Consider the following 27,474-nt stretch of genomic DNA (forward strand, 5'->3'; position numbering starts at 1 on the left):
AGAAACCAGGCACAGACGGAAGGCAGGCACACAGCAGGGCCCACGGCCGGAAGCTTGCCCGGACCAGGCCGCCGAGGACACACAACTCCTCCCACTGCGGCTGGTGCGGCACCCCGCCAGGCCGGGCCAAGGGACGCTCCCGCCAGCCTCCCTCCCGGCTACTGCTCTCCCTGGAGCCCAGATGGTGTTGCCGCTTCCACACCACCCGCCCCACCACCTTCTACACATCCCTAAATTTCTCCTTGTCCCTGCTGCTTTGCCGACTCCACGGTCAAACCCCTCAGTGGGTGCATGTGACTGGTTGAGCCAACTGCCAGGGATGCTGAGAAAGTGAGTACTGGCCAACTTCCTTCCTCCCTTCCTCCCTTCCTCCCTTCCTCCCCCACGAGAGCCAGTATCTGGGGAAGTCCCAAATTCAGGATGAGGGTGCAAAGGCTCAGCAGCTGAAAAATGGAAAGCCCACGATGTTTGCGAGGGGCGTCAGAGACTAGGGACAGACGCCAAAATGGATCCAAAAGGACCTAGAAGGTCTTAAAGGTGGCCGAGTTCTAGAATTTTAGAATTCCTCTCACTAGCAGGGCTCAAGTTAAGACTTAGAGTGAGGTTTCTGAATTTAACACCTTAGTTGGTGTTAGGGTTATGGTTAAGAGAAGTGGCCAGATGTATTGAAAACCAACAGCGATTTACCAACCTCCCCCCCGACCCCGTTCCTCTGGACCCTGTGTCTAGACCAACAGGATCACTGATTGGATCAGCCATGGTCACCTGATCCAAAGCTAGTTAACCCATTGGCTGGACAGTAAGCAATTAGAGACTGTGTCTCCAGCAGGTGCTCCCAAACCTACTTAGTGGGCGCTTTGCCTATTGTCTCTGTCTTTTTTTTTTTTTTTCCCGTGACAGCCCTAGGCGAAAAGTAATACCTAACAGTTCCGTTTATTAAGTAGCTAGCTCCAAACAACTTAGTAAGTCTTTATGGCCTAATAACGTAGACTTTGAAAAGATAAATTTGAAAGAAAAAATTTTTATTTCATTCTTAAATAACCACAATTGCTGTCTAATGGGATGGATGTGCCTGTCGGGGCACCGCACGAATTCTCAAACCTTGGAAGCAGATTGGGTTACACCTTCTTTCCTGTTCCAGGTTGATTTTCAAGTAGTAATTGCTTTTTATTACAACAGCCACGGAAAATCCACCTTGCAAAGATATGACATCATGGAAAGGAATGTCGTGCAATCTAATGCTGAAACTAGCTTGAGCTACCTTGAGCTTAGTAGCTCCAGAGGCATCGGAAAGATGTCAACTATCATTGTATTTGCCTTGAAAATGTAAAATACGACGTGGTGCCCCTGTGAGTTTGCTGCAGAGGCTCTGGGTGCCTTGGCACACAATTTGAAAATTGCTGCTCTAAAACATAAACTAAGAAAGGCAGGAACTTGTCAAATCAGGGTAGGGTCAGATGTTTTCATGCTGACAAATAATCAGAGAAAACGTATTTGCAAAGAGAAGAGGAAGAATCAAAATATAGACAAGCCAATAGGCCACGGAAGGCAGTCACCTGATGCAGTGCTGCCTGCTGTTGGATTTCATGACCTCGCCCCAGCATCCATGGCTGACCCTGAGCTCCTGATCTGTTGCCCTAAACTAGCCCCTCCCACTATCTTTCTCAGATTCAGGGAGTGGTGAGAGCTCCAACGTTTCAATTGCTGAGGCCAAAATTTTGGATCATCCTGACTCTCTTGTCCTCTTTGGCTCATCCTTAACTCGCTTATTCTCTCACATCTCACACCCAATGCAATCCGTTAGCAAATCCCGTCATCACTTGCCTTCAACATATATCCGGAATCTGACCACTTTTCCCTATCTCTATGCTATTGACCCAGCCACCATCACCTCTCATCTGGAAAGTCTGTGACCAACTCACTGCTTCTACCTGGTCTATCCTCAGCCCAGCAGCCAAGAGAGATCCTCTTTTTGTCTTTATTAAAACATTCTTTAATTTCATCATAATTTCATCATAATCATATAGGTTAATTTTACATTCTATTTCATAATATATATGCCTTTATTTTACTATTAAAGTAATACTGTTTAAAAGTTAACAATAGAAAATTGATATATATAATTTATATATATTACCTATAATCAATATTGCTTATTTGATATTTGGGGTTTTTTTTTTAGTTTTTTTAATTAAAATTCAATTAATTAACATGTAATGTATTATTAGTTTCAGAGGTAGAGTTCAGTGATTCATCAGTTTTATATACTACCCAGTGCTCATGACATCACGTGCCCTCCTTAAATGCCCATCACGGAGTTACCCCATCCCCTTTCCCCTCCAACAACCCTGTTTGTTTCCTGAGACTGAGAGTCTCTTATGGTTTGACTCCCTCTCTGATTTTATCTTGTTTTATTTTTCCCTCCCTTCCCTTATGATCCTCTGCTTTGTTTCTTAAATTCCACATGTGAGTGAGATCATATGATAATTTTCTTTCTCTGATTGACTTATTTCACTCAGCATAATATCCTCTAGTTCCATCCATGTCATTGCAAATGGCAAGATTTCATTTTTTTGATGGCTGAGTAGTATTCCAACATATATATATATACCACATCTTCTTTATCCATTCATCTGTTGATGGACATCTGGGCTCTTTCCACAGTTTGGCTATTGTGGACATTGCTGCTATAAACACTGGGGTGCAGGTGGCCCTTAGGATCACTATGTTTGTATCTTTGGGGTAAATTCCTGGTAGCGCAATTGCTGGGTCGTAGGGTAGCTCTATTTTCAACTTTCTGAGGAAACTCCATACTGTTTTCCAGAGTGGCTGCACCAGATTGCATTCCCACCAGCAGTGTAAGAGGGTTCCCCTTTCTCTGCATCCTTGCCAACATCTGTCATTTCCTGACTTGTTAATTTTAACCATTCTGACTGGTGTGAGGTGGTGTCTCATTGTGGTTTTGATTTGTATTTCCCTGATGGCAAGTGATGTGGAACATTTTTTCATCTGTCTGTTGGCCATTTTATGTCTTCTTTGGAGAAATGTCTGTTCATGTCTTCTGCCCATTTCTTGATTGGATTATTTGTTCCTTGGGTGTTGAGTTTGATAAATTCTTTACAGATTTTGGATACTAGCCCTTTATCTGATAAGACTTTTGCAAATATCGTCTCCCATTCTGTCACTTGTCTTTTGCTTTTGTCAACTGTTTCCTTTGCTGTGCAAAAGCTTTTTATCTTGATGAAGTTCCAACAGTTCATTATTTTGCCTTTGTTCCCCTGCCTTTGGAGATATGTCTAGCAAGAAGTTGCTGCAGCCAAGGTCACAGAGGGTGCTGCCTGTGTTCTCCTCTAAGATTTTGATGGATTCCTGTCTCACATTTGGTCTTTCATCCATTTTGAGTCTATTTTTGTGTATGGTGTAAGAAAATGATCCAGTTTCATTCTTCTGCATGTGGCTGTCCAATTTTCCTAACACCATATGTTGAAGAGACTGTCTTTTTTTCTATTGGATATTCTTTCCTGCTTTGTTGAAAATTAGTTGACCATAGAGTTGAGGGTCCATTTCTGGGTTCTCTATTCTGTTCCATTGATCTATGTGTCTGTTTTTGTGCCAGTACCATTCTCTCTTGATGATTACAGCTTTGTAACAGAGCTTGAAGTCCGGAATTGTGATGCCACCAGCTTTGATTTTCTTTTACAACATTCCTTTGGCTATTTGGGGTCTTTTCTGGTTCCATACAAATTTTAGGATTACCTGTTCCAGCTCTGTGAAAAACGTTGATGATATTTTGATAGGGATTGCTGTGAATGTGTAGATTGCTCTAGGTAGCATCGACGTTTTAACAATATTTGTTCTTCCAATCCATGAGCATGGAATATTTTTCCATTTCTTTGTGTTTTCTCAATTTCTTTCATGAGTGTTCTATAGTTTTCTGAGTAAAGATCCTTTGCCTCTTTGGTTAGGTTTATTCCTAGGTATCTTATGGTTTCTGGTGCAATTGTAAATGGGATCAACTCCTTAATTTCTCTTTTCTGTCGCATTGTTAGTGTACAGAAATGCAACTGATTTCTGTGCATTGATTATATCCTGCCACTTAGCTGAATTCCAGTATGAGTTCTAGCAATTTTGGGGTAGAATCTTTTGGGTTTCCCACATAGACTATCATATCATCTTGAAGAGTAAGAGTTTGACTTCTTTTTTGCTGATTCAGATACCTTTTATTTCTTTTTGTTGTCTGATTGCTGACTTTCTACTACTATGTTGAACAATAGTCGTGATAGTGGACATCCTGCCATGTTCCTGACCTTAGGGGAAAAGCGCTCGATTTTTCCCCATTGAGAATGATATTCGCTGTGGGCTTCTCGCAAATGGCTTTTTTGATACTGAGGTATGTTCCCTCTATCCCTACACTGTGAAGAGTTTTAACCAAGAAAGGATGCTGTACTTTGTCAAACGTTTTTTCTGCATCTATTGAGAGGATCATATGGTCCTTGTCCTTTCTTTTATTTATGTAGTGTATCACATTGATTGATTTGCAGATGTTGAACCAACCTTGCAGCCCAGGAATAAATCTCACTTGGTCGTGGTGAATAATCCTTTTAATGTACTGTTGGACCCATTGGCTAGTATCTTGGTGAGTATTTTGATATCAATGTTCATCAGGAATATTGGTCTACAATTCTCCTTTTTGATGGGGTCTTTTCTGGTTTGGGGATCAAGGTAATGCTGGCTTCATAGAAAGAGTTTGGAAGTTTTCCTTCCATGTCAATTTTTTGAAACAGCTTCAGAAGAATAAGTATTAATTCTTCTTTAGATGTTCTGTAGAATTCCCCTGGCAAGTCATCCGGCCCTGGACTCTGGTTTGTTGGGAGATTTTTGATTAGTGCTTCAATTTCCTTGCTGGTTATGGGTCTGCTCAGGTTTCCTATTTCTTCCTGTTTTCAGTTTTGGTAGTTTATACATCTCTAGTATGAATCCATTTTTTCCAGCTTGCCTAATTTGTTGGCATATAGTTGCTCATAATATGTTTTTATAACTGCTTATATTTCTTCGGTGTTAGTTGTGATCTCTCCTCTTTCATTCATGATTTTATTTATTTGGGTCCTTTCTTTTTGATAAGTCTAGTCAGGGGTTTATCAATCTTAATAATTCTTTCAGAGAACCAGCTCCTAGTTTAGTTGATCTGTTTACTGTTCTTTTGGTTTCTATTTCATTGATTTCTGCTCTAATCTTTATTAATTCTCTTCTCCTGCTGGGTTTAGGCTTTATTTGCTGTTCTTTCTCCAGCTCCTTTAGGTGTAAGTTTAGGTTATGTGTTTGACACCTTTCTTGTTTCTTGTGAAAGACTTGTATTACTATAGACTTCCCTCTTAGGACCGCCTTTGCTGCATCCCAAAGGTTTTGAACAGTTGTGTTTTCATTTTCATTTGTTTCCATGAATTTTTAAAATTCTTCTTTAATTTCCTGGTTGACCCATTCATTCTTTAGTAGGATGCTCTTTAACCTCTGTGTATTTGAGTTCTTTCCAAATTTCCTCTTGTGATTGAGTTCAAGTTTCAAAGCATTGTGGTCTGAAAATATGCAGGGAATGATCTCAATCTTTTGGTACCAGTTGAGACCTGATTTATGACCTAGGATGTGATCTATTCTGGAGAATGTTCCATGTGCACTCGAGAAGAATGTGTATTCTGTTGCTTTAGGATGGACTGCTCTGAATATATCTGTGAAGTCCATCTGGTCCAGTGTGTCATTCAAAGCCCTTGTTTCCTTGTTGATCTCCTGCTTCAGTGATCTGTCCGTTGCAGTGAGTGGGGCATTAAAATCCCCTACTCTTATTGTATTATTATCGATGTGTTTCTTTACTTTTTTTAATTAATTGGTTTATATAATTGGCTGCTCCCATGTTAGGGGCATAAATATTTACAGTTGTTAAATCTTCTTGTTGGATAGATCCTTTAATTATGATATAGTGCCCTTCCTCATCTCTTATTACAGTCTTTGGTTTAAAATCTAATTTGTCTGACATAAGGATTGCTACCCCAGCTTTATTTTGATGTCCATTAGCACGATAAATCGTTTTCCACCCCCTCACTTTCAATCTGGAGGTGTCTTTGAATCTCAAATGAGGCTCTTGCAGACAGCATATTGATGGATCTTGCTTTTTTATCTAATCTGATACCCTGTGTCTTTTAATTGGGGCATTTAGCCCACTTATATTCAGAGTAACTATTGAAAGATATGAATTTAGTGCCATTGTATTACCTGTAAAGTCACTGTTTCTGTATATTGTCTCTGTTCCTTTCTGGTCTATGTTACTTTTGGGCTCTCTCTTCACTTAAAGGATCCCCTTTAATATTTCTTGCAGGGCTGGTTTGGTGATCACAAATTTTTTTAGTTTCTGTTTGTCCTGGAAGCTTTTTAATCTCTCCTTCTATTTTGAATGACAGCCTTGCTGGATAAAATATTCCTGGCTGCCTATTTTTCTCATTTAGCACCCTGAATATATCATGTCAGTCCTTTCTGGCCTGCCAGGTGTCTGTGGTAGGTCTGCTGCCAGTCTAATGTTTCTACCTTTTTAGGTTATGGACCTCTTGTCCCGAGCTGTTGTCAGGATTTTCTCTTTGTCTCTGAGACTTGTGAGTTTTACTATTAGATGTCAGGGTATTGACCTATTTTTATTGATTTTGAGGGGGTTCTCTGTGCCTCCTGGATTTTGATGCCTGTTTCCTTCCCCAGATTAGGGAAGTTCTCTGCTATAATTTGCTCCAATATACCTTCTGCCAGAGGGATCCTCTTAAAATGTAAATCAGTTCTAGGCTCTGAATCCTTTGATGGCCCCCATCTTGTTCAGAGTCAAAGCCAAAGCCCTTAACATGGCCATGCAGGCCTACAGGAGTAATAGCACCTGCTGTTCTGGCTCTCACTCACTTCATTCCAGCCACCCCAACCTTCTCACTGTTCTTCAAACATGTCACGCACAGTCCTGCCTCAGGGCCTTTGCACTGGCTATTTTCACTGCCTGGAACATCATTCCCCAAATATCCTCATGGTTTCCTCCCTCACTTCCCTCAGTCTTGGCTCAAATGTCACTTTGCCAGTGAGTCCTTTGCTGACCTTGTGTATAAAACAGAAAGAGCACCCCCTCCTCACAGCACTCCCTGGCCACTCACTTTTAGGAGGGATCACTGAGTTGTAGGACCTGACAGACTCAAGTGAACTCATATACAAAGAAGTATATTTAAATAATTCATTTTTTAAAACAAATACTTATTGTGCAATCTACGTGCCAGACATTAAGCCAGGCACTGAGGGTGAAATGGCTGCTTCAGTTCAAAGGAGGCCGTCTCAAATCACCTACAATCAGTGTCTTGGACCATGTTCCCCAGTTAACTATGCTCCTCTATTCAGGAAATACACTAAGAGGTGCTTAGAACTGCCTGGGAAGCCTGAGTTAGATTGCCTGGGTGAGGCCCCACCCCAAGCACCATTCTAGGCCTGGAACCTGCATTCACCCTGCCCTACCCTGCATGTCCAGCTGCCATTCAGGACTGTGGTGGTGAGGCTGGCCCAGGGAAGTGCTCAACTCCTTTAGTCTGTGGGCTGACAGGGAAATCCCAGGGGTGGGCCGCCTTGGGCATGAGTAAGAACACAGTCCAGGCCACAGGTGCAACTCGATTTTAACTTGTAATATATTTAGACATATGGTATGTGGGCCTCCATTTGTACTCTTACTCCAATATTTCACACAGGATCTAGATTCTGGTACAGGAATGGCACATAATGGCCACCATGACTGTCCCCTCCCAGACCATGGCAGACATCAATAATGGATCACAGCATTCCTTCTCCCTGAGATGTGGTTTCAGAACTCCTTCGCACACAGCACTCTGGGAAGCCACTACTAATCGTCCATCAGCATGAGAGGTGCAAGGAAGTGCGTTCCCTGTTCTAGCACTTCTACATGGCAGTCCACTCTGTGCACCCCCAGTGTTTATCAAGAGGCCTCATTCTTGTCCAGAAACTTTCTTCTCCTGTGAAAAAGAAGCCGCTGATGCTAGATGTTTGTGGAAAGTAGATAAACACTCAAATGCTGTCTTTGGTTGCTCCTCAGAAGGTCCTGATATTCTATGGAGAAAAGACAAAAATGAATAAAATAATTTCCCATTTGGGGAGCAATTACTTACATGAAAACCATTTTTTAAAGCCCACTCTTTCCTCTGGAGAGATTCATGTTTTGCATTAAGGCCCTGACACAACACATTCTGACTCCCAAGATTTTTTGGCAGAACAGAAAATCCTGATGGCTCTTTTTGTTTGAATGGTTTATTTTCTTCTCCTTGTGGATCTGTTTCTTTGCCTTTTTTTCTCTGTTTGTCTCATTCTCTGTCTCTTTCTAGTCTCTGCTCTGTATGTGTATTTGTCTTTGCCCATCTCAATCTCTCTGTCCCTTTCTACCTCTGTCCCTCTCTTCCTCAGTGGCCGGGCAGCCCATCTCTCTATGCGAATCTGTCACTTGGAGTATGTCTGAGTGTCTGTGTGTCTGTGTTTCTTTGTTTCTGTCTCTGCACGTGGGTCTCTCCACTCCCAGTCTTTGTCTCTTTCTCTCACTCTTTCCAGTCGTGTCTGACTTTCTCTGTGTGTCTCTCTATCTCATCTTTTTATCTCTTCCTGTGTTTATGTCTCTGTCTCTATGTGAATTTCTCTATCTCTGTCAGTGTTTATCTCTCTCCATCGCCCTGCTTGGGTCTCCTCTCCCTCACTCTCTTTCTCCCTCTTCCCCCAACCCCCCCTCTGCTTTCCTCCCTTTGTCTTTCTGTCCATCTCTGCATGCTTGTATCTGTCTCTCTCTGAGTATCTCCATCTGTCAGTCTCTCTCTCTCTCTGCTTTCTCCCCTCCCCCTTGCCTCTAATTTACCAGTGTTTCTTCTTTTATTTTTTCCTTTTTCCTCCTCTAGAGCACTAAGGTTGAGTCCAGACAACAAAACCGTGACTGTAAAGTGAGAAGTCACCCAGAGGTTTCCAGGCCACCAGATGTGCAGCATATTTAGACAGAACAGCTGGATAATTTAACAACTTCCTTGTCCCCCCCCCCACTCCCCGGAAGGTCGGCCGCCAGGGCATCTCAGACAGCCTGTCTATGTGAGGACATACACGTGTATGCACCGGAGTATTCCCTCCTGAGATTCTGTGCAAAAGTCACCATTCTCTCGAAAACCCCACGTGTATTCTTTAATGTGATCAGATTCAGATTTCCCTCCCTACAACCTCCTTTTTCCTCCTCCTGGATAGTCTGGCTTGGAAGCCCGGTGCTGTTTGTTGAAGCATCCCAAAGATCTTCCACTTACGTCCTATGATCTTCATCGTGATCTCATGAGTGAGGTGTTTGGGACAATGACATAAAAAGAGGTAGCAAAGGTCTAAAGGAAGCCCTAGAGAAAGCTGGCAAGAAAACCCTCAAAGGCAGGGCACTGTGTTTCTTGGCCCTATTTTACTGATGACAAAACTGATAGGCAAACTCCAGGGTCCAGAATCTCAACAGAACTAGTGCTCAAAATCAGAACGCTCAGCTCCCAGCATGCAACTCACCTCCCAGCACCACAGAGCAGCAAAACTGGGCAAGACCCACAGATGGGGCAGTGTGGTACAATGGGCATCGCCTCAGGCTCTTGCATCTGGCAGACGGCCCTCAGCTCAAATCCCTTCTCTGGGACTTAGGAGCTGCCTGGTCCTGGGCAAGCCTCCGTTTCCTCATTTGTAGAAGGGAAATGATAATAGCATCTGCCTCAGAGGGATGTTGTGAAGATCCAGTGAAATAAAACATGGGAAGTTTCTGGATGAGCAAGTACTCAAATATATATATTGCTGTTGTTCATATTAGAATTAGTATTCGTATAAAACTGAGACCCAAGTTCACACAAACTAGTTAACGGCAGATCCAGACTCCGCACCCGGATCCTGCAGCTCTCACATCAGTGTACCTGCACCAAGAGAGTTTCCTGCTACCTTCTCCCAACCAAAAAGCACAAAAACATTTTTTGAGCACTTTTTCTGTCCCAGGCATGATCACAACACCCTACACATGTTCACTTCACTTAATTCTCAAAACAACCCAGTGACGCACGTCCCCTTATCATCCCCACTTTATTAAGAAACTGAGGCTCAGAGAGCATAAGAGACTTGCCCCAGGGGCGCCTGGGTGGCTCAGTCGGTTAAGTGGCTGCCTTCAGCTCAGGTCATGATCCCGGGGTCCTGGGATCGAGCCCCGCATCGGGCTCCCTGCTTGGCGGAGAGCCTGCTTCTCCCCTCCCTCTGTCTGCCGCTCTGCCTACTTGTGCTCTCTCTCTATCTCTGTTAAATAAATAAAAATCTTAAAAAAGAAAAAAAAAAAGAAAGAAAAAGAAACTTGCCCCAGGACACACAGCTGGTAGGTGGCAGGGCCGGCTGGCACCAGAGTCCCCACACCGGCCCTGTTTTCTGTTTAAATTCTTAGAGATTCACCCCAAATCATGGTTACATTTCTTTACCTTTCTCTTTCTCTCACCTTTCGCTTATATATAAGTAACACATGAATACATTCTCAATGGAAAAAATCGGCGGCATTACTATAAACTGTGTTTTGATATTATCCCTAAGCGCCACTCTTAACAACCTGGTAAGAATCCTTCCCGACTTTTTCCTGTACATTTGCATATGCACGTACTGCTGCTTGTCAGACCCTTTTTGCTGGGTCTCTAGAAAACAGTAGTTGAGGTAGTGACCCTGAGATTGAAGGAAGGTGGTGGGGCCTGGAGATAGTCTCACTTTCTGTTTTCTAGAAATCGGTTACCTATAAATATTCTGAAAGCTTCCGGCGGTTGACTTGGCCAAGGTCCCAGCGATCTGGATGCATAATAACGTTTCTTTGGCTCTACACAGAGACAGAACCAGAGAAGGATGGGTTTATCTTGTCCATACAGCAGCCACTCCCCACATACGGTTCTGAGCCCTTGCATGTGGCTGGTCCTGTGCTATCAGTGTAACATACACACTGGATTTTAAAGCCTCATGCATTAAAAAAGAAGGTAAAATATTTCATGAATACTTTTCTGTATACTGTTTACATGTTGAAATATTTTGGATATATTGGGTTAAATAAAATATAACATTAAAACTAATTTCACTTGTTTTGGGGGCACGTGGCTGGCTCAGTTGGAAGAGCATGGGACTCTTGATCTCAGGATTGTGAGTTTGAGCCCCACACTGGGTGTAGAGATTACTTAAATTAATAAATAAATGAAAGCTTTAAAAAATAATTTAAAAAATTAATTTCACTGTTCTTTTCACCTTTTTAGTGTAGCTCCTGGAAAAATTTAAATTCCGTATATGGCTCACATTCTATTTCTAATAGGTGGTACTTTTCTAAACAGTTGATCAAGGAGACACTCTATTTTTTTAAAAGGATTTATTTGGGGCGCCTGGGTGGCTCAGTTGGTTGGGCGACTGCCTTCGGCTCAGGTCATGATCCTGGAGTCCCTGGATCGAGTCCCGCATCGGGCTCTCTGCTTGGCAGGGAGCCTGCTTCTCCCCCTGACCCTCCCCCCGCTCATGTGCTCTCTCTCTCTCTCTCATTCTCTCTGTCTCAAATAAATAAATAAAATCTTTAAAAAAATAAATAAATAAATAAAAATAAAAGGATTTATTTATTTATTCTGGGGGTGGGGGGAGAGAGGCAGAGGGAGAGGGAGAGAGAGTCTCATGAGATCACAACCTGAGCTGAAACCAAGAGTCAGATGCTCAACCCACTGCACCACCCAGGGGCCCCGAGATACTCTATTTTTTTTAAATTACTGGGAAAAAGTAATAATAGTTAAATTGTGTTGAGTGCTCAGAGCCAAGTAGCAGGCTAAACACCCCATCTGTCATCCTATCCATCCCCTCACATAGCTGTATAAGGTAAGCACTATTGTGACCTTCATTTTACAGAGGAAAAAACTGAAACTCAGAGAGGTGAAGTTATTTGCCCAAAGTCACACAGCCAGCAAGCAACAGAGCAACAATATGAACACGTCACTCATGGGATTAACCCTGCACAGCAACAGGTCAAGAAAGCCCTTCGTCGGACTCACCTCAGAGTTACGTGTAGCCAGAGGAGGCCTTTGAAAGTTTGCTGGCATTGGGTAAAAGGCAGAAGGCCCAAGAGAAATGCAAGCCCATCTCACCGACAGGCTTGGTGAGACCCTCCTTAGAAAGTTTTCCCCAATATCTGTGCTTCTTTCTTCCTTTAGTAATAAAACCACACAAGGCCATCCAGAATAGAGATTACACTTCATCATAGCTCCACTGTAGCAAGATATAACCATATGATTACCTTTCAGCAAATGGGATGTAAATAGATGTATGTATAAGTTCTAGAAAGTATCCTTGAAAGCAGGAGACATACCCTTCATTTCCCCCTTTACAAGCTCTCCATGGTTGAAATGCAGATGTGATGGCAGGTGCTATAGCAGCCATATTGTATCACAAGAGGGGAGGTACATACCAGAAATAGAAGAAAAACAAGATGGAAGGAGCCTTGGTACCTGATAATTATAGAGCTGCCATTTAGCCCAAGGCCGCCTATTTGTACCTTTATACGAAAGAGAAATAAGTTTCTATATTATTTCAGTAACTACTAGTTAGTATCTCATTATTAAAGCAACTAAACTTGTATTATAACTAATACAGAGCCAATGCTCAGAGTGACAAGTAGTAGACTGAATAGAGTGGGGAGGAAAAGATCAGTGGGATTGCTGGGAGAGCTTGGTGGGAGTGTTAGACCACTTCAGATGGCACTGAAGGCATTAGAAAGGAGATGGCAGCTATAGAAATTAAAGGGTTAATGTCTCAGGACCATAAACCACCATGCAGAATAAGCAGGGATGACTTATCTCAATGGTCGAGCGAATGATTTATAAATTGGGGTCAAGCTCTCTAAGCCTCGGTCTTCATATCTGTAAAATGGGTTGATAATGCTAATGTATGGGATAAAATCATAAAAAGGTATTATTGTGGGGATAAAATGAGACACCATTCTTAACATCCTGCCTGGCCCATAAGAAGTGTACTGTAGATGGTGGTGGTGGTGGTGGTTGGAATTTCTTGCTCTGACTGGCCTGGCTGGTCTTCTAGCTCTCCTGCTACCGAAATGCCTTTCCACTGGTTGCCCGACAGGAGGCTGAAACTGTGGCAGCCTATTCATTCCTCCTAGGTGGTACAACACCCTGCAGGAGAGGTTTTCAAAGACAACAATGTCTTAGCAAATGAAGCAGAGACCACTACAAGAGCCTAGACTCCAAGCCTTCTATCACGACTCTATGTGACTTTTTGAGGTGTCTTCCTTGAAGGGGTAGGGTAGTATTTTAAGTGCTGATGGGAGAGAACTTAATATTTGTGACCAAGAAGGCAGACATAGTAAACTGTATTATAGTTCTCAATTTTTCACTCTTTCCCCTTTCCCTGTAAAAGGATTGTATGTCACTGCCCCCACTTGGCCATATGACATGCTTTGGCCAATAGGATATGAGGGGGAGTGATGCACATCACATCCAGCAGAAAGTTTTAAGGGAGTGTTGCTAGCGTTTTCTCCCTTTTGGTGGGCTTCCCTTCTGCCACAAGAATGGACATATTCCTCAGGGCACAGAATGAGAAGGTGCACTGAGCAGAGCCCAGCAGAAGCACAGAGCAAGAAATGTGTGTGTGTTGTAAACCACTGAAATCTTGGGGTTATTTGTTATGCAGCGAAGCTGACTTACACATTCACCCCCAGCTTCTGAGAAGGGCTGAGTCCTTGGGAGGAAGGCAGACCTGGGTTCAAATCCCAGCTCTGCTGAGTAGCCAATGTTGAGTGCCATTGAGCAAATAAGTTACTTCACTTCTGGGAGCCCCATTTTCCTCATACATGTTATGGAAATAACAAGAGTGCTTCTACTTCATAGGTTATGGTGAGGATTAGATAATGTACACAAAGGCCTTGGTGTTGAGAAAGGGCTCTGTTCAGGGGAGAGAGAAAAGTCTGAGGCAAGGTCTCTTCTCTTAGGTGGAAGGACCAGTTCAGCTGACATTTCGGATCCCAGGCCTGACAGATGCCCGATCCTGGGCCTCAAACTGGGATTGTCACCTCTCTGAGTCAGTCTTTGGCAAAGCACCCCTAAATAACCTGGAAAAAATTTTTGTAAAATTTAGGTTGACAAGAACCCCACAACAGTGGCTGGTTTAAGCTACATCAGCTTCCTTCCTCCACCCTCCTCTTCCCAGCCTCAGATCTCTGAAAGAAACCCTCCCCCTGAAAACCCACAAGAACAGGTGGGGGTGCTCTGGCTTGAACTCTGAAAACTCACAACAAATGGCAAATTCGTTTGTGCTGATCTTATCAGTAGATGCCCTTCCTGTTAGGCTGTTTGAAAAGAGAAATTGGTCTTAGTCAAAGTTTGCCTGCTCTTGGCTGGACTGGATGACCTTGAAGTTTCAGGCAAGTTTTTATGGCGTGGAAGTGGTCCATCTAAGAGGTCTGTGAAGATGCAATGGAACACTCATATGCACATACGCACATATGTACATGACACCATATACACTTGCACTTGAGAACTTTCCTTGGCAACCCACAGATAACACAGTTCTCCCCCCGCAGCATGGCCAGAGCATAAAAAAAAAATTTTTTTTTAAATACAAAGCAGAATATATACCATAGAATTGATTTTGATTTAGCCAGTTCCCTGTTTAGGTGACCTCCAGGGTTTTTTCCTAAGTTGCTTGTTTTGTTTGCAATTACAAACAACGTTGATCTGTATAGGCAGTGTGTCATGGTTAGGACTTTAGACTCTACTTAGTTTGAGTTTCCCCTAAAGAGACTCAGAGACAAGGATTCTACTGCAAATTATTTATTTGAGAGGTGACTCCAGGAAATATCAGGGAGGGAGTAGGAAAGGAAGGAAGTTAATAAAAGGGTACACTTTACCAAGCAAATTACCACTATGGGCAGCTGGGACTCATTCCTGCTGGGGAGCACTGGGAACCATAGAACATGCCTCAGAGCTATCCCAGAGGTGAGGGGGCTGGGGTATTTATCCTCCAGAACAAGAACTTCTGTCGGTCATTGGCTGAGGGATGCTGCCACGCTAACTTCCCGGCACTTCTCGTTGGCCCCCACACTTGCTGAGCCAGCCCTGGTGGACAGAGCCAAGTCCAAGCGCCGGCAGTTAGGAGGTCCGGGACCCGAGGGAGCCAGGTGAGGTGCCTAAGTTACAAAATCACAGGAGGTACTTACTTTTGGGGTTGTGCAAGCGTGGGGTGGGAGGTTTGAAGCATCAGATGGGCTTGCACAGAAAGGTGGTTGCTGGAAGGAGGGCAGGGAGGTGCTGACAGTGTCTGCTCTGGGCTCTGCAGCCAGGCTGCCTGGGTTTGAATCCTAGCTCAGCCACTCAAGGGCTACTTACTTAACTCCCCCATGACTCAGCTTCCACATCTGTAAACTGGGTTAATTACAGTCCTTACCTCATAGGACTGTTTGGGAGGGTTACACAGGATAGTTCACATAAAACACTTAGAACAGAGTTGGGCACAAAATAAGCCTCCCGTGAGTGTGAGCTCTGATGACATTGCCATGGATATTACAGCACACATGTCCTGACATAGATTTTGAGAATCAAGGGAGCAAGATCACCTAATAGTTAAGAAAAGGACCTTCTGAGTCAATCAAATGAGAGTTCAAGTCCCTGATCCACCACTTACTGTGTGACCTTAGGCGAGTCACTTAACCTCTCTGGGCCTCAGATCCCTGATGTTTAAAATCATTACTAAATAATAACACACGTTACCACAACTAAAAATTTTTTTCTAGTAAATAAAAAGAGGCATGCAAGGTGCTTCTATAAGCATTGTGCCTGGCTTGAAGTAAAGTGTGCAATAAATCTTAGCTGTGACTATTGCGTGTTCAGTTTTCCGTACAAGCAGGAGGTTGCCGCTGTGTTGGAGGAGACAGGGAGATATAATTCATCAGCAATATTTACTGCACACCTGCAAGTTGCAAGATACTAAGGTAGGAAATGAGGGCTACTAGAAAGAAGTGTTAACACTCCATCTTGGCCCTTTTGGTGCACTGGAGTATTTTTGTTCCTACTTCAATAAAATCACACATTCACACCCTTTGCTTTGCTCCTCCCTTGAGTGGGCAGAGTAAACTTTCCAGCAGCCCTGAGATCTGAAGCCAACTCAAAAGAGAGCAGAGAGAAAAGCTAGCAAAGCTTGGTCTCTGATGACTTTGTGGGTCCCCCACGCAAACCCTGAGCTGCCCACCCATGAACCTGTTTTCATATGAGAGAAAAAACAGAGTAATATGTGCCTAAGTGTCTGTTATATGCAGCCGAAATTAATCCTATGGTATACATCTCTCTTTGTCTTTTATTTTCTTATTTTTATGCCCTGGGTATGGCATGGGGGGAGAACGGTGTTACCTGGAGGTTACCAGGGAGAGTTCTCAAGCCTGGCAAGGAGGAAACAGTTTCCAGGCTGACTCCTGCAGGGTTTTGCTGCCCTGCCTGGCCTCTGGAGTCCAGCCCTCTTCTTAATCTCTTATTCCGGTCAGAGGCCTCCAACCCCAGTTCTGCTGTAACCGGGTGCCTCCTGCTTTCTCTAAAGACATGCAGCAGACACATCCATCTTTTCAGATCAGGCCTGAGGCTGGAGAGGATGAAGAGCGGTTCGAGCTGCCCCCCCACCAGCTCAGCCTTCTTCCCTCTCCTCTCTTTCCTGTCCTCACCGGGCACCAGTTCTACTCACAACACACCTGTCCATCTTCCTTCCAGGCTCATTAATAGAGCAGCTGGGCCTTTATATCCTGATACATTTTTTTGGCAGGAGATGTCAGAACTGCTGGACAATTTTCAGAAATAATTTTCTGGCTCAGCCAAGGATAGCCGGGTTAGAAATTTGGAGAAAGGAGGCCAACCACTATCTTCAAATTCAGCAGCCATTTACTGATCACCTATTCTGTTTCTCTACTCACCCACCCCCAACTTTTCACCCTTCTTCAAGGAACAACACCTTAATTTTCTGCAGGACATGCCCCTCCCCCCCACCCAATGGTTCACGTTTTCTGCAGGACAGCAATTCCACTTCCGGTGCCCAGGATGGTCATGTGACCTGGACCTGGCCAATCAGAGAGCCTCACATGCCCCTGGGCCGCAGTGATTGCCACCCGAGTTTGGACCACTGAAGAGTCAGACCCCGACTTTTGTTCTGTCTGTTAGCCAAGAGTTGAGTCCCTTCTCAGCTGGTCTTGGAGTTGTGAGAGTGGGGAGCTGCTAGCAGCCATCTTTCCACCCACAGGGCAGCACCCGATGAGAGTGGAGTTAGCACAAAAGGAAGCTAAACTGAGTGGAGGCACAGAGGGAGGCCAGCCATGTTAGCATCATTTGAGCTCCTGGATCAAGCCACCCCTGAATGTTATTTTATTTATTTATTTTTTTTAATGCATGCACTCTTCATTCAGATAAGCAGCTAACTTCTTCCCTTAAGCCACCTGGACTTGAGTTTTCTGATTCTTGCAAATAAAATTCCCAATTTTCTATCCCCCTTCCCTCATTACATCACCCTACAACATTCTATATAGTTTACTTATTTATCCTGTCTGTTGACCCCAACCTTCCCCCAAGTGCTGCGTAAGGGCAATAATTTTTATCTTTTTGGAATGGAGGAGAGGGGTTCTGTTTTGCTTACTGCCATAGTCCTAGAACACAAAATGGTGCTTGGCACATAGCAGATGCCCAATGAATATTTTTTAATAGAAAAAATGAAGAGTCCTGAATAGTCCTGATAGGAGCTCTCTCTATCTAACCTCATTTGGACCTTGTTCCCATTTTGCAGATTAAAAAAAACTAAGGCTGAGAAGTTTAGTGTGTCCAGAGTGACTGGCCTAATTAATGGGCAATGTAACATTTACACCAAATCTTTCTGGCTCAAAGTCCACTGCTCTTACATTATATTGCCCTGAAGTTCCCTTTATCATTCTGAAACAACATAGTCACCATGTCACCATGACAACTACCATTTACTGAACTCTTGCTGCTGCTATGCAGACTCTCAGCCCTCTGCATGAATTGCCTTATTGACTCTAACTCTCCACTCCCCACCAAAGTAGATGCCACTAATTATCCCAGTGTACAGAGAAAGAAATCGAGGTTCATAAATGGGATCTGTGCTTTTATAAGAGACCCCGCAGAGCTCTGTCAACCCCTCTGCTAGGTGAGGACACAGCAAGAAGACAGCCATCTATGAACCAGGTTGCAGGCTCTCACTAGACACCATTCTGCTGACACCTTGCTCTTGGACTTCTGGCCTCCAGATCTGTGCAAAATACATATTTGTTGTCTATAAGTCACTCAGACTATGATAGTTTTATTATAGCAGCCCAAAAAAGGGACTACTTAGTTAGAATATTAAAGCAAAAGACAGAAATTTAAGAGTAAAAAATAAAAGTACCAGGTATTCCAAAAGCCAGTGTTTTCCAGATTTCTTCACAATGTTTGCCATATCTTTATGCCCTCTGTATTATTACATATTAAACATATTTAATCAACTTGCAATTCTTGTATTTAAAATCTATTTTAAAAAGAAAATTTTCAGAAGTGGAAATCCAGTGTCACTTGCCATAAATAGAAAATAACTGTATATATATATACTTTGAAGACAAAACAATGTCCTTAAATTCTAACTGGATATTTTCTCACCTAAAGAGTGGGCCTGAGTTCTAATTTGTCTTTATTAAGAAGAGATTATCAGGATTAGGACACTGTTAACGACTTAGCAGCACCAACTGAGACTTTCTCCTTAAGATCGTCCTTTCTAATTAAAATATTAAATTTAATTTTAGTAAATTGAATCACTGCTCCAAACGAGGGGTTGTCAGCATAGGCCCATGGATCTGGCACATGTCTGTGACTACTTTTGTTAACAGTGGCAAGGTTGAGTGGTTACAACAGAGACTGGCTCAGAAAGTCAAAAATATTTACTATCTAGCCCTTTAAAGAGAAAGTTTGCCAACCCCTCCTCTAAATCAGGTCACATTCAAATTCTGTGGTGTGGATTTTTGTCACCTTCTAGGAGAAGCATCTCCTTTTAACCAAAAACCCACTGTAATCTGAAAACATCAAATGCCAACATCATATGCCATCCAGTTTGTGTTGAAAGAGGGTCTTTATTTTATTTTTTAAGATTTTACTTATTTATTTGAGAGAGAGAGTGCACGCATGCACAAGCGGGGGGTGGGGAAGGGGAGGGCAGAGGCAGAGAGAGAAGCCGACTCCCCGCTGAGCAGGGAGCCCCATGTGGGGTTCGATCCCAGGACCCTGGGATCACGACCTGAGCCGAAGGCAGCAACTTCACCGACTGAGCCACCCAGGCACCCAAAATAGGCTCATTAAATGCAAAATCCCTCCCAACTTTCTGAAGGCAACAGGCCAGAAATGCCTCCCCCATCCTGAGTGAGGAGGTAAGAAGAGTGGTCAGAGCCCCTTTTTTCCCGTGGGTGGGTTTGCTGGCTGGTAGAATTGTGTGTGACTTTATTTCTTCCACTTCTCTATATTTTCCAAATATTTAACATGCTGAATTACTTTGCTTAGGCTGCCATGACAAAGTACCACAGACTGGGTGGCTTAAACAACAGACATTCATTTTCTCACAGTTCTGAGGCCAGAAGATCAAGATCAAGGTGTCAGTGGGGTTGGTATCTTCTGAGATTTCTCCCCTTGGCTTGTAGATGGCCCCTTCTTCCTATGTCTTCTCCTAGTCTTCCCTCTCTACCCATCTGTGTCCAAATCTCTTTTTATTAGGACCCCAGTCATGTCAGATTAGGGCTTGCCCTAATCTCGTCCTTTTTACCTGCAGTACCTCTTTAAAGACCCTATTCCCAAATACAGCTACACTGAGGTACTTGGAGTTAGGACTTCAATATGCAGATTTTAAGGAGACACAATTCAGTCTGTAGCGCACGTATGATTTGCATTCTTTAAAAATGGACAGTAAATTGCTAAATATTCTTAAAAGGTACACTAACAATTGTAGCGAACATTTTAACTTGAAATTTTTATTATGTAAGTAATGTGGGTCTAATACTTTAAAAACTCAAAATAGTGCAAAAGGGTGGCAAGAGGAATATAGACACCTACCCACACTCGATCCCACTCCTCCCTGTTGACAGTTTCTTGATATTTTCCAGAAATTTTCTCTACCCAAACAAGGATATACAATATCTTCATAATTTTATTTTAAAAAATAGGATTATGTTGGGGCGCCTGGGTGGCTCAGTCGTTAATCGTCTGCCTTCGGCTCAGGTCATGGTCCCAGGGTCCTGGGACCGAGTCCCGCATCGGGCTTCCTGCTCGGTGGGAAGTCTGCTTCTCCCTCTCCCACTCCCCCTGCTTCTCCCGCTCCCACTCCCCCTGCTTGTGTTCCCTCTCTCACTGTGTCTCTCTCTGTCAAATAAATAAATAAAATCTTTTTTAAAAATAGGATTATATTCTATATATTGCTCTACAACTTGCCTTTTTACACCGAACAATAAATAATCATTGCGTATTTTCAAAGCAGTATGTACATCTTGCACCCCAAACTCCACCTCCACACTTGCTTTGGGAAAACCCAGCTTGCAAAAGGGTTACTTGGAAGCAAATCCCAGACATCATGTCATTTCGCCTATAAACATTTCAGTAGCTATCGCTAAAAGATCAGTAAAAGATTTTATTTTTAAGCGTAACTACAAAATAAAACTAGAGGAAGAATATGGGTGGTGGTTTGGCGGGAGGGGGGTGATTATTCTTTTAATTTGTATTTCTGTTGCTGATATTGCAACACTGATTTGGAAGGCAGCTATGCTCACCACTATACCATCAACGCTGGCAACACTGATTTGGGACTTTGGAATATAAGATCAGTAAAGAGCCCTTTGTTCCCTACCATCAAAATAAGCACAATAAGCCCCAGATATCGCTCTGGTGTTCAACCTTCCTTAACCTGTGAAGCAGCGAGGCCAGAGAGAGCATCCCAGGCCCCAGGGGCTGCTTTCTTACCCTGCAGTGATGGACACTCCAGGGGAAGGCAGAGAGGCCTGCTTTGCCCCATGGGATGCACCACAGATGGCCACTGCTCCCCACTGTCCCCACATGCTGTCCTGTAGGCCTCAGCCAGACCTGTGACCAGAGGTAAATAGCAACCTTACAATGCACACCTCCTCGGAGCCAAGTGCCGTGTGAGGCATTTACCTAGATCATTTTATTGACTCCTGCCCCCAACTATTATTGTCCCCATTTTGCACTTATACTATTAATAGCTTCAGTTCATTTGTTTATTCAACAAATTTTTAGTGAGCCCCTTGTATGTGCCAGGCGCTGGGAAAACAACAGTGAACCAAGCAGACAAAACCCCTGCCCACACAGTGACAGAAAATGGGCAAAGACATAATACAATGGCAGATGATGAAGAGTGACATGGAGAAAAATAGAGCAAGGTAAGGGGATAGAGCATGATGGAAGGGTTGGGGAAGGGGGCTATTTTAGGCAGAGTGATCAGTGAAGTCCTCTCTGACAGCTGAGGGTGACAGCTGAGTAGAGACTTGAATGGAGCAAGGGAACAATTATCTGGAGGAAAAAGCATTTCTGTCTAAGCACGGCTCTAGGACGGGAATATGCTTGAGATGTTTACAGCACAGCGAGGAGGCCAGAGTGTCTACCAGTGACAAGCAAGGGAGAATGTGGTGGGGACCTAGGCTGGAGATGGGATGCAGAGCCTGCCAAAGCAGTTCATACCAACTCCCAAGACATTGCATTGGTAGCTTGACATTGACCATGGTGAGAGTATTTACACCACGAAAATTGGCCAGCACTGTAAATCAGGGCTTTTTTTGTTTTTCTTAGAGAGGGACTTACCAACACACCACTGTTGGTAGGCCACAATTTGGAGTTTAGATTTCACTCTAAGTTTGAGAGGGGTCCATGGGAATCTTTGGAAGCAGAGAGGGCCATGATCCTATTTCTCTTTCTAAGATCTGGTTCCTGCCTGCCAAGTGGAGAAGAGATGGCAGGAAGGCAAGAGTAGAAATAGTTAATTTTGAAACATATTCCCAGAGCATAGTGCAGTGGAAAGATCAGTGTGTCACACTGAAGATGCTGATGGCTAGCTGGGTAGTATTCAACAGTGTGAACAGTTCACATCCACAAAATGATGACAGGACCTTCTAAGTACTATAGCTACATAATAGTAAAGTTCGGTAAAACATATGGAAGCAACAGGACTTAATATATACAACGATGAAAAGTTAGTTTATGTGTTTTGCTGAGATTGGCAGTTTATCCTCATCTCCTTTACAACGGGTCATTGGTGAACATTAATAAGTAGTCATTTGACTTCTGTTTCTGTCGTTCAACCAATAACGCTCTTACTGAGGTTCCCCCTGCCCCACTCCCAAGAAAGAAATAGTTAACTTTGGTCCTGCAGGCACGAGATGGGAGTGGCTTGGACTTGGGACTGAATCTGGGATGTGTTTGCATTTGCTGATGGATGGGGAGTGTGAAGTGTGAGCAAAAGAGAGACATCAATAATGAGGTTTATTGTGGCTGTTTGCGTGTTCTCGTTCTCTATTGCTGCATAACAAAACACCCTGAAACATAGTGGCTCAAAACAATCACGCTCATTTATTCAGCTCGCAAATCTGCAATTTGGGCAGGGTTCCGTGGGGACACCTCATCTCTGCGCTACTTGGCATCCACTGGGGGTGCTCAGAGGACTCTGTGGATGCTGGACTCATCTGAAAACTCTTCACTCCCCTGTGTGTGTGATGGTCGGTGCTGGCTGTTAACTGGGACCTCACCTGCAGCCAGAACATCCACACGGGCCTTCTGTACGTAGCCTGGCTTCCTCACGGCAGAGTGGCAGTTTTCCCAGAGCGAGTGTCCCAAGAGAAAGAGAGAGTCAGGGGAAGCTTGGCTACCCTTCTTTCCCCCAGCTTGACTGAGATATTACTGACGTATAACATACATAAGTTTAAGGAGTAGAAGTGATGATTAGATACATGTATATATTGCAAAACGCTGACCACAATTAGGTTAGTTACCACCTCCATCACATAATTGTGCGTGTGTGTGTGTGTGTGTGTGTGTGTGTGTGTAGTGATAACATTTAAGACCTATACTCTCTTAACAACTTTCAAGGATACAATACAGCATCATTAACTGTGCTCACCATGCTGTGCATTCAATGCCCAGACCTGATTTATCTTAGAGCTCGGAGTTTGTATCCTTTGGCCAACATCTCCCCATTTCCCCCACTTCCCCCAGCCCCCGGTAATCACCATTTTACTCTCTCTGAGTTCGGCATTTTTAGATTCAGCACATAAATGAAAACATATCATCTTTGTCTTTCTCTGTCTGTCTTCTTTCAGGCCAGGAGAGAGTGGGATGGCCTATCGTACCTTCTGAGACACAGCCTCGGAAGCCGTGGAGTGACTTCTGGTGTAGACATGGTCCTACCCAGTCTCGAGGGTCGGGAACCTGGATCCCATCTCTTGGTAGGGGAGTGGTAAGGTTCTAGAAGAGCAAGTGGGACTGGAAATATTGTCGCGGCCAATTTTGGGAAATGCAGGCCATGATATTGTGTTTTAAGTACCATGTGAAGCAGCCACATACATGGTTTCGTTCAGTCTTGCACTATTCTCACCTCACAGATGACACAACCGAGACTCAGATGTCACTTGCCCAAGACCACCCAGCTACTAAGGGGACAGACAGGGGTTTGGGTCCAGGTAATAGGCAAGCACCAGCCAAGCTGACTTGGAAGTGGCAGAGAATGGCCTTTGGAGGGGAAGTCAGAGACAGGGTGGCCAATATTGGGGAACTGGATGCTCTGAACCCCCTCACAGCCCCTCTGGCCTCCCCAGCGTTAGCCTTTGTTTCTCAAATGGCTCCAAGGCCACAGTTTTCCCCTAACTACCAGGCTATGAAGAGGAGATAAGCTTGGAACACTCATAGGCAGAAAAGACAGTTTGCTCTGAAGCAGGCCCTGCTCTGGCTTGGCTCTGGAGGGCCCCGAAATCTGGACAGAGCTTCCTGGCCAGGCTGGGTGGGGGCCAGTGTGTGGGCAGACGGAAAGGCTAGTGGAAAGCACTTATTCCGGAAACCATCCATGTGTGGCTCAGCTTCTCAGCAAGGTTGCTCTAGGGCCAGGCATTCCAGGCCACACAAATTCGAGATCCACAGAAGGCTTTCTACGCTAAGCCAGCAGCCCCTTTACTGCAGTCAGTACTTCCCAGGAGAAGAGGCCAGGTCGGTGCCAAAACCAAGATGGTCTCCAGGGAGCACTGGTTTCTCTGCCCCGTTGCCCCATCGTCAGCTTGCGCAGTGGGCAGCACTCAGTGGTTTTCCAGCATGCTGGCAAGGAAACATGGCCTTGCTGCTGGCAAGGAAGCATGGGCTTGGGGTTTGACACCAGAAAAAAATTGCCAGAATAATATGGGGAGAGGGGATGTCACAGAGTTTATTATTATTTTTGTTCTTTGTGTTTCCTTTTTTTTTTCTTTTTTTAAAGCTATCTCAAATTGTTTGTTTGTTTGTTTGTTTATTTAGTAGGCACCACACCCAGCGTGGAGCCCTACCCAGGGCTTGAACTCACGACTGTGAGATTGAGACCTGAGCTGAGATCAAGAATCAGATGCTCAACCAACTGAGCCACCCAGGTGCCCCTGTATATATATATATATATTTTAATAACCATCTCAGGTGTTTAAAAAATGATATTAAGCCCCCAAACTGGAAACAACCCAAGTGCCTTCCAACAGGCGAATGGATAAACATATTCTTATCTATCCATACTATGGATACTTCTCACAAATAAAAAGATATGTTCTATTGACACACATGACATGTATGGATCTTAAGACCATTGTGCTGAGTGAAGGACACCAGCCACAGAAAATGCTCACTCTGTGATCCCATTTATCTGAAACGCTAGAAAAAATCAATCTAATCTGTCATGGTAGAAAGCAAAGCAGCTGTTGCCAGGAACTGGGTGGAGGCAGACTGACTACAAAGGGCATGGAGAAAATTTCATGGGCGATGGAAATATTCTATATCTTACTGGGTGGTGTTTCCATGGTTGTATTCACTGGTCAAAATTCACTGAACTGTACATTTAAAATGGGTGCATTTTATCATACCTAAGTTGTACCTAAGTAAAGTTGATTTTTTAAAAGATTTTATTTATTTATTTGACAGAGAGAGAGAGTGAGCACAAGCAGGGGAAGTGGCAGGGAGAGAGAGAAGCAGGCTCCCCACTGAGTAGAGAGCCTGACAAGGGGCTCGATCCCAGGACCCTGGGGATCATGACCTAAGCTGAAGGCAGACAACGATTAACCGACTGAGCCACCCAGAAGCCCCAATAAAGTTGATTTTAAACACAAATATAACAGGCTCCCACATAACCACCTTCCCATTTAGAAAATAAAACATAAGAAAGAAAATTGCATTCAGTGTATACCCATCCCCAATTCCTTCCTTTCTCCTTTCCTCCTAAATATGATGTGGTCTTTATATTTTTACTATGTGGAAGCACTTTCCTGAATATGATATGTATTTTTCTCATGTGTCTTTATGCCTTTACTGCATCATGTATATTCCTAAACCAGTATTTTTCAAACCACAGGTTGCAACCCTTTAATAGATTGTAAAATCAGTTTAGAGGGCCACACCAGCATTTTATTTCGTTTGTTAAAGATTCATTCATTTATTTGAGAGAGAGAGAATGGGGAGACGGGCAGAGAGAGAGAATCCCAAGCAGATGCCCTGCTGAGCATGAAGCCCCACACGGGGCTGGATGTGGGGCTCGATCTCACAATACTGAGATCATGATCTGAGATGAAATCAAGAGTAGGAAGCTCAACCAACTGAACCACCCAGGCGCCCCACACAACCAGCATTTTAAAAATTAGGATAGAGGGGCACCTGGGTGGCTGTCTGTTAAACATCTGCCTTTGGCTCAGGTCATGTTCCCAGGATCCTGGGATCGAGCCTCAGGCTCCCCGCTCAGTGGGAGGCCTACTTCTCCTTCTGCCTGCCGCCTCCCCTGCTGTGTGCTCTCTCTCTCTGTCAAATAAATAAATAAAATTAAAAAAAAAATTAGGATAGACTAGGGTAAGATAGGACTAAAAAATAATAATAAGAGTATATCACGTGTAGTAAGGTTAGTATTGTCTTCTGAAACTTTCGCCTGGGTTTTACATCTGTGTGTATGTGTACCGGATTGGTTCATAAGATATCTTTCTTACGGCACCATGTGGCCCCCAAAAAGTGTGAAAAACACTGTCTTAAATATGCAATGCTGTTTTGTCATGTTAAACTTTTATGTAAATAGTCTTCTACGGAACTAATCCTTCCCCAACTAGCTTTTTTGCTCCCTTGACGTTAGCTTCCAGATATATCCATATTGCTCCATGTTGCTTGCTTTCATTCATTTCCACCACTGCAAAACCATGCCTGAGTTATTTCTCTACCCTCCCACTATTGGATTTTTTTCTTTTGCCAAATGGGACATTGAAAAAATAGCTATCTGTCACTATCGCCTCCATTTCATACTGGGAAGGACATTTTAATATAAGTAAAGCTGGAAAGCCCAACCCTCAGAATCAAAGGCAATCTTCTAAATTGAATAAATCTGGCTTTTTGAAAAATGCACTCCATTTGCCCCTGGGAGTTAAGATTGTTGTTTTTCTTCCTTGTTGATCGTTAACTTGTTTGCGTGTTGTAAATTGGGAAAAAACATAGTCACCCGTATACACAACAATCTTGGGCTAGCTACTTCTGGGGAGGGGGAAAAGAATTGAGTAGAATGGAGCAAGGATTCCAAAGGAGTCTCAACTATAATGTTTCATTTCTTTTGTTACCTAAAAACAAGTCTAAGTCAAATATGACCAAATGTTAACATTTGTTAAATTCTGGAGCATGAACAAGATCATCCAAGCTTTGCTCTAAGCTTTAAACTGTTCACCAAGAAAATTTTTAAAAAATAGAAAAAAAATAAATCACCAAATTGTACTTGCTCTAAGTTTTAAATAGTTCATTAAAAATATTTCATCATCAGGGCACCTGTGTGGCTCAGTAGGTTAAGAGTCTGACTCGATTTCGGCTCAGGTTATGACTTCAGGGTCCTGGGATCAATCCTGTGGCGGGCTCCACACTGGACATGGAGCCTGCTGCTTGGGATGCTCTCTCTCCCTCTCCCTCTGCCCCTACCCCCAACCCCCTGCTCATGCTCTCTCTCTTTCAAAAAAAAATTTTAAAAATTTCATCATCAACCAGAATTAGGAAATGTCCATTACAGGTAAAACAGGTAAAAGACAGTTTGGTCTTCATGATTTAAAATCCAAACCTGCCAACTTGTCTGTTTACTCTGTGATCTTGGGGAAGACATTTAACTTTC

General features: G+C 43.6%; 1 protein-coding gene and 2 long non-coding RNA genes across 6 annotated transcripts in view; 2 read left to right on the forward strand and 1 right to left on the reverse strand.

The window, feature by feature from the left end:
- Positions 1 to 27,474, forward strand: part of HVCN1 (hydrogen voltage gated channel 1) — a 542,590-nt gene that overhangs the window by 425,012 nt on the left and 90,104 nt on the right. The gene's annotated exons all lie outside the window — the stretch shown is intronic.
- LOC145716855 (uncharacterized) lies at positions 109 to 27,006 on the forward strand. 2 transcript variants are annotated; one of them, XR_014139800.1, is made up of 5 exons: positions 109 to 330; positions 4,542 to 4,636; positions 10,818 to 11,063; positions 23,447 to 23,572; positions 24,627 to 27,006. It is a non-coding gene; the product is annotated as an uncharacterized LOC145716855 (long non-coding RNA). The 2 variants fall into 2 exon arrangements; XR_014139801.1 differs by having other exon boundaries at positions 10,918 to 11,063.
- On the reverse strand, positions 7,674 to 15,401 carry LOC145716856 (uncharacterized). The gene is made up of 2 exons (XR_014139802.1): positions 15,284 to 15,401; positions 7,674 to 8,127 (listed from the first exon to the last, which is right to left on the reverse strand). It is a non-coding gene; the product is annotated as an uncharacterized LOC145716856 (long non-coding RNA).

Source organism: Leptonychotes weddellii, chromosome 13 (assembly GCF_054177405.1).
Source record: "Leptonychotes weddellii isolate Sample4059 chromosome 13, ASM5417740v2, whole genome shotgun sequence".
NCBI lineage: Eukaryota > Metazoa > Chordata > Mammalia > Carnivora > Phocidae > Leptonychotes > Leptonychotes weddellii.